The sequence below is a fragment of the Salvelinus sp. IW2-2015 genome, linkage group LG32 (assembly GCF_002910315.2).
Source record: "Salvelinus sp. IW2-2015 linkage group LG32, ASM291031v2, whole genome shotgun sequence".
NCBI lineage: Eukaryota > Metazoa > Chordata > Actinopteri > Salmoniformes > Salmonidae > Salvelinus > Salvelinus sp. IW2-2015.
Window position 1 is genome coordinate 16,927,713 of NC_036871.1, and position 7,573 is coordinate 16,935,285.

Here is a 7,573-nt window from a genome sequence, read left to right on the forward strand (position 1 = left end):
GAGTAAAGTGCTTTATAGACGGTTGTCCTTCTGGCAGGTTCTCCCATCTCAGCCAAGGAACACTGTAGTTACATCAGAGTGGTCTTGGTCACCACCCTGACTAAGGTCATTCTTGCCCGGTTGCTCAGTTTGGTCGGACGGACAGTTCTAGACAGAGTCTGGGTAGTTCCATATGTTTTACAATTTCCCAATGATGGAGACCACTGTGCTCTTGGAAACTTTCAACACTRTAAAAATAGTTGTATACCCTTCCCCAGATATATCCCTCATCACAATTCTATCTTGGAGTTCGTTGAACTTCATGGTATAGTTTCTGCTCTGACCATGCATTGTCAGCTGTGGGACCTTATATAGACAGGTGTGTTTCTTTATAAATCATGTCCAAACTACTGAATTGGACACATGTGGACTCCAATCAAGTTGTAGTGACAGCTCAAGGATGATCAAAGGCCATTATAGAATTCAGGCTAAAGCACAATAAAATGTGGAATAAATCAAGGGGTATGAATACTTTCTGAAGGCAMTGTAGGTATCCAGTAGCAGCAGTCATGGAGTGTGTAGCGAGGGTGGGTGTGTTCTGTGTGTGTGTGTGAGAGAGTGGGAGAGTGTTTGTGTGTGTGTTCGAGTCTAGGTGTGTGAGTGTGTAAATGTGTGTTAAAGGTGCAGGGAGTCAGTGCAAGAGACCGGTTGAAGATTTCAGTGCTCTGATGGCTTGTGAGTAAAAACTGTGTCTGAGCCTGGAGGTCTGGGACCCGATGATGGTATTATTATTTAATAATAATGATGATATTAAAGGTCACATAACCCACACTAAGCTTGTTACCATCCTTAGGTACAGTAGACTTCATTTTTGCTTTAGTCTAGACTGAAATGATACCTCTGGAGGGGTGGTTATAGAATATTTATGTGAAGCATAATTTGCATGGCCAGAAAAGAGAGAGAGAATTGACACCAGGATAATATGTCAGTAGCATGCAGTGTTCTTCCTTGAAAGCCTCCCCTTGAATCTGAACGAAAGGGCAGGTGGGGAACAGTAGATCATTTTATGTGTATGTTATTCTCYGAGTCAATATGATAAGCAGTGATGCAGAAGTTCTAAATATACTCAGGCTTGTGCTCGAGGTGATGGAGAGGGCGAGGAGGAGGGAGGAGCACACAGCACTGGAGGTGAGGAAGGTGGGGGGGGGGTTCACACAGCTCTGGCCATAGTCATTATAGTCATTATTATTAAGTAATAATACCATCATCGGACCCCAGACCTCCAGGCTCAGACACAGCTCTTAAATGTATGTAAAACTAAATGCATGCTCTTCAACCAATCGCTGCCCGCACCTGCCCGCCCGTCCAGCATCACTACTCTGGACGGTTCTGACTTAGAATATGTGGACAACTACAAATACCTAGGTGTCTGGTTAGATTGGAAACTCTCCTTCCAGACTCACATTAAGCATCTCCAATCCAAAATTACATCTAGAATCAGCTTCCTATTTCGCAACAAAGCATCCTTCACTCATGCTGCCAAACATACCCATGTAAAACTGACCATCCTACCGATCCTTGACTTCGGCAATGTCATTTACAAAATAGCCTCCAACACTCTACTCAGCAAATTGGATGCAGTCTATCACAGTGACATCCGTTTTGTCACCAAAGCCCCATATACTACCCACCACTGCGAGCTGTACGCTCTCATTGGCTGGTCCTCGCTTCATATTCGTTGCCAAACCCACTGGCTCCAGGTCACCTATAAGTCTTTGCTAGGTAAAGCCCCGCCTTATCTCAGCTCACTGGTCACCATAGCAGCACCCACCCATAGCACRCGCTCCAGCAGGTATATYTCMCTGGTCACCCCCAAAGCCAATTCCTCATTTGGCCGCCTCTCCTTCCAGTTCTCTGCTGCCAATGACTGGAACGAATTGCAAAAATCACTGAAGCTGGAGACTCATATCTCCCTAACTTTAAGCACCAGCTGTCAGAGCAGCTCACAGATCACTGCACCTGTTCATAGCCCATCTGTAAATAGCCCATCCAACTACCTCATCCCCATACTGTTWTTTTTTTTTTTTTGCTCCTTTGCACCCCAGTATCTCTACTTGCACATTCATCTTTTGCACATCTATCACTCCAGTGTTTAATTGCTAAATTGTAATTATTTCGCCACTATGGCCTATTTATTGCCTTTACCTCCCTTATCCTACCTAATTTTCACACACTGTATATCGACTTTTCTCTTGTGTTATTGACTGTATGTTTCTTTATTCCATGTGTAACTCTGTGTTGTTGTTTGTGTCGCACTTCTTTGCTTTATCTTGGCCAGGTAGCAGTTGTAAATGAGAACTTGTTCTCAACTGGCTTACCTGGTTAAATAAAGGTGAAATAAAAATAAAAAGTCTGATATTGCACATACAGCACAGAGCAGGTTTGGTCCTGCATGTGACCACAAGTAGTCTCTCATTGACAGCCTTAASTGGCCGGGAGTTGCTCAAGGAGTTTAGGTTCTGGGTGCTACACACAACTCATGTTGAGTAAACACCTTCTTTGTTTCTAAGGGTTCTAACTGGTTGGTTATCCGGTGCTGGTTGTTTAACCCTATCCAAAAGGGCAAACACATGCAGGCATGCAAGTTGTCTAAACACTGTGTCTGAAATGATTTGTCAAACAATTAAAGAAAAAAAGGCMTCACTGTTTTCCTAAACTTTACTGTTTTACTACTTAAACATGTGCCCATGAATTCCAAATTAATCGTTTTTGTCATAGAATTCCAGTTCATTTGGGTGTTTGTTTAATGATGAGAAAAGTCTACCGTAACCAGAAACCGTGGATAGATGGAAGCATTCGCGCAAAACTGAAAGCGCGAACCACCGCATATAACCATGGCAAGGCGACTGGTAATATGGCAGAAAATAAACAGTGTAGTTATTCACTCCGCAAGGCAATCAAACAAGCTAAACGTCAGTATAGAGATAAAGTGGAGTCGCAATTCCACGGCTCAGACACGAGACGTATGTGGCAGGGACTACAGATAATCACGGACTACAAAAGGAAAACCAGCCACGTCACCGAGACCGACGTCTTGCTTCCGAACAGGCTAAACAAATTCTTCGCACGCATTGAGGATAACACAGTGCCACCGACGCGGCCCGCTACCAAGGACTGTGGGCTCTCGCTCTCCTTCTCCTTGGACAACTTGAGTAAAACATTTAAACGTGTTAACCCTCGCAAGACTGCCGGGCCCAGACGGCATCCCTAGCAGTGTCCTCAGAGCATGCGCAGACCAGCTGGCTGGCGTGTTAACGGACATATTCAATCTCTCCCTATCCCAGTCTGCTGTCCCCACATGCTTCAAGATGGCCACMATTTTTCCTGTACCCAAGAAGGCAAAGGTAACTGAACATAATGACTATCACCCCGTAGCACTCACTTCTGTCATCATGAAGTGCTTTGAGAGACTAGTCAAGGATCATATCACCTCTACCTTACCTGCCACCCTAGACCCACTTCAATTTGCTCACTGCCCCAGTAGATCCACAGACGATGCAATCGCCATCACTCTGCACAATGCCCTATTCCATCTGGACAAGAGGAATACCTGCGTAAGAATGCTGTTCATTGACTACAGCTCAGCATTCAACACCATAGTACTCAAGCTCATCATTAAGCTCAAGGCCCTGGGTCTGAACCCCGCCCTCTGCAACTGGGACCTGGACTTCCTGATGGGCCGTCCCCAGGTGGTGAAGGTAGGAAACATCACCTCCACTCTGCAGATCCTCAACACTGGGGCCCACAAGGGTGTGTGCTCAGACCCCCCCCCCCCCGTACTTCCTGTTCACCCATGACTGCATGGCCAAGCACGCCTCCAACTCAATCATCAAGTTTGCAGACAACACAACAGTAGTAGACTTGATTACCAACAATGACGAGACAGCCTACAGGGAGGAGGTGAGGGCTCTGGGAGTGTGGTGCCTGGAAAACAACCTCTCACTCAACTTCAGGGAACAGCACAGGGTGCACCCCCCTATTCACATCAACGGGACCGCAGTGGAGAAAGTGGAAAGCTTCAAGTTCCTTGGTGTACACATCACTGACAAACTGAAATGGACCACCAACACAGACAGTGTGGTGAAGAAGGCGCAACAGAGCCTCTTCCACCTCAGGAGGCTAAAGAAATGTGACTTGTCACCTAAAACCCTCACAAATTTTTTACAGATGCACAATTGAAAGCATCCTGTTGGGCTGTATCACCGCCTGGTACAGCAACTGCACTGCCCGCAACTGCAAGGCTCTCCAGAGGGTGGTGCGTTCTGCCCAACGCATTACTGGGGGAAAACTACCYGCCCTCCAGAACACCTACAGCACCCGATGTCACAGGAAGGCCAAAAAGATCATCAAAGACATCAACCACCCGAGCCACTGCCTGTTCACCCCGCTTTCATCCAGAAGGTGAGGTCAGTACAGGTGCATCAAAGCTGGGACCGAGAGAAAGAAAAACTGCTTCTATCTCAAGGTCATCAGACTGTCAAACAGACATCACTAGCACATTAGAGGCTACTGCCTATAGGCATAGCCTAGGAATCACTGGCCACTTTAAGGAATGGAACACTACTCACTTKAATAATGTTTACATATCTGGCATTACTCACCTCATATGTATATACTGTATTCTATACTATTCTATGCTATCTTAGTCACTTAATGTTTACATATCTTGTATTACTCATCTCAATGTGTATATACTTTTTTCTATACTATTCTACAGTATCTAGTCCGTTCCGCTCTGACATCGCTAGCATATGTATATAGTCTTAATTCATTCCTACTTGTATATGTTGTGTAATTTGTTAGATAGTACTTGTTAGAAGCACAAGCATTTCGCTACACGCGCAATAACATCTGCTAATCACGTGTGTGACAAATAAAATTTGATTTGATTTGATTCGAGAAGGCATCTGTTTGGTTACTGTCAATCAAGAGAGACATCTAGTGGCATATTGTATCTCTGCAGGCTGTTGTGAACCTCTATGAATGTACTTCTGCTTTCTAACCAGCAAGGGGCGCTCAAACCAAAGAAAAAGACTCAAAATTTAGACAGGAAAACCTGAGAGTTGCTTATCGTTTGATACTAAAACAGCATGATTTCGCAGGGGGAACAGAACAACACTAAAACAGCACCCCCAAATAAGTAACATTTTCTGTGTCATATTTTTTTTAAAGGAGGGGGACAAAGATTGGTCTGTAACACCATAGTGCTCTCAAAGCTCATCACTAAGCTAAGGACCCTGGGACTTAACACCTCCCCCTGCAACTAGATCCAGGACTTCCGGACGGGCCGCCCCCAGGTGGTAAGGGTAGGTAACAACACATCTGTCACGCTGATCCTCAACACGGGGCCCCTCAGGGGTACATGCTCAGTCCCCTCCTGTACTCAAATCAAATCAAAATCAAATTTTATTTGTCACATACACATGGTTAGCAGATGTTAATGCGAGTGTCGAAAAAAGCTTCTGCTTCTAGTTCCGACCATGCAGTAATATCTAACAAGTAATCTAACCAAACAATTTCACAACAACTACCTTATACACACAAGTGTAAAGGAATGAATAAGAATATGTACATACAAATATATGAATGAGTGATGACCAAACGGCATAGGCAAGATGCAGTAGATGGTATAGAGTACAGTATATACATATGAGATGAGTATATACATATATACATATGAGGGTTAGGGCAGTGTGCAGTGTGATTGCGATTGCGTCGTCTGTGGACCTATTGGGGCGGTAAGCAAATTGGAGTGGGTCTTGGGTGACAGGTAAGGTGGAGGTGATATGATCCTTGACTAGTCTCTCAAAGCACTTCATGATGACGGAAGTGAGTGCTACGGGGCGGTAGTCATTTAGCTTAGTTACCTTAGCTTTCTTGGGAACAGGAACAATGGTGGCCCTCTTGAAGCATGTGGGAACAGCAGACTGGGATAAGGATTGATTGAATATGTCCGTAAACACACCAGCCAGCTGGTCTGCGCATGCTCTGAGGACGCGGCTGGGGATGCCGTCTGGGCCTGCAGCCCTGCGAGGGTTAACACGTTTAAATGTTTTCTCACGTTGGCTGCAGTGAAGGAGAGCCCACAGGTTTTGGTAGCGGGCCGTGTCAGTGGCACTGTATTGTCCTCAAAGCGAGCAAAGAAGTTGTCTGGGAGCAACACAAGGTGGTCCGCGACGGGGCTGGTTTTTCTTTTGTAGTCCGTGATTGACTGTAGACCCTGCCACATACCTCTCGTGTCTGAGCCGTTGAATTGCGACTGCTTGGGGGGGAATATACACGACTGTGATTATGATCGAAGAGAATTCTCTTGGTAGATAATGCGGTCGGTATTTGATTGTGATGAATTCTAAGTCAGGTGAACAAAAGGACTTGAGTTCCTGTATGTTGTTATGATCACACCACGTCTCGTTAATCATAAGACATACACCCCCGCCTTTCTTCTTACCAGAGAGATGTTTGTTTCTGTCGGCGCGATGCGTGAAGAAACCAGGTGGCTGTACCGACTCCGATAGCGCGTCTCGAGTGAGCCATGTTTCTGTGAAACAAAGAAAGTTACAGTCTCTGATGTCTCTCTGGAAGGCAACTCTTGCTCGGATTTCGTCTACCTTGTTGTCAAAAGACTGGACATTGGAGAGTAGTATGCTCGGGAGCGGTGCGCGATGTGCCCGTCTACGGAGCCCTGTTCACTCATGACTGCACGGCCAGGCACGACTCCAACACAACAGACACAACAGTGGTAGGCCTGATCACCGACAATGACAAGACAGCCTATAGGGAGGAGGTCAGAGACCTGACCGTGTGGTGCCAGGATAACCTTGAAATCAGGATCTACTTTAAAGTCGGACAAAACAGAGATGCTTGTTCTAGGTCCCAAGAAACAAAGAGATCTTCTGTTGAATCTGACAATTAATCTTGATGGTAGTAAAGTCGTCTCAAATAAAACTGTGAAGGACCTCKGCGTTACTCTGGACCCTGATCTCTCTTTTGACGAACATATCAAGACTGTTTCAAGGACAGCTTTTTTCCATCTACGTAACATTGCAAAAATCAGAAATGTTCTGTCCAAAAATGATGCAGAAAAATTAATCCATGCTTTTGTTACTTCTAGGTTAGACTACTGCAATGCTCTACTTTTGCAAAAATCACTGAAGCTGGAAGACTCATAATCTCCTAACTTTAAGCACCAGCTGTCAGAGCAGCTCAGCAGATCATGCACCTGTTCTTATAGCGACCATCTGTTAAATAGCCCATTCCACTACATCACCCACATACTGTTATTTTTTTTTTTTGCTTCTTTGCAACCCAGTATCTCTACTTGCACATTCATCTTTTTGCCATCTTCACTCAGTGTTTTAATATGCTAAATTGTAATTATTTATCGCCACTATGGCCTATTTATTGCCTTTACCTCCTTATCCTACCTAATTTTACACCCTGTATATCGACTTTTCTCTTTGTGTTATTGACTGTATGTTCTCTTTATTCCATGTGTTAACTCTGTGTTTGTTGTTTGTGTCGCACTTTCTTGCTT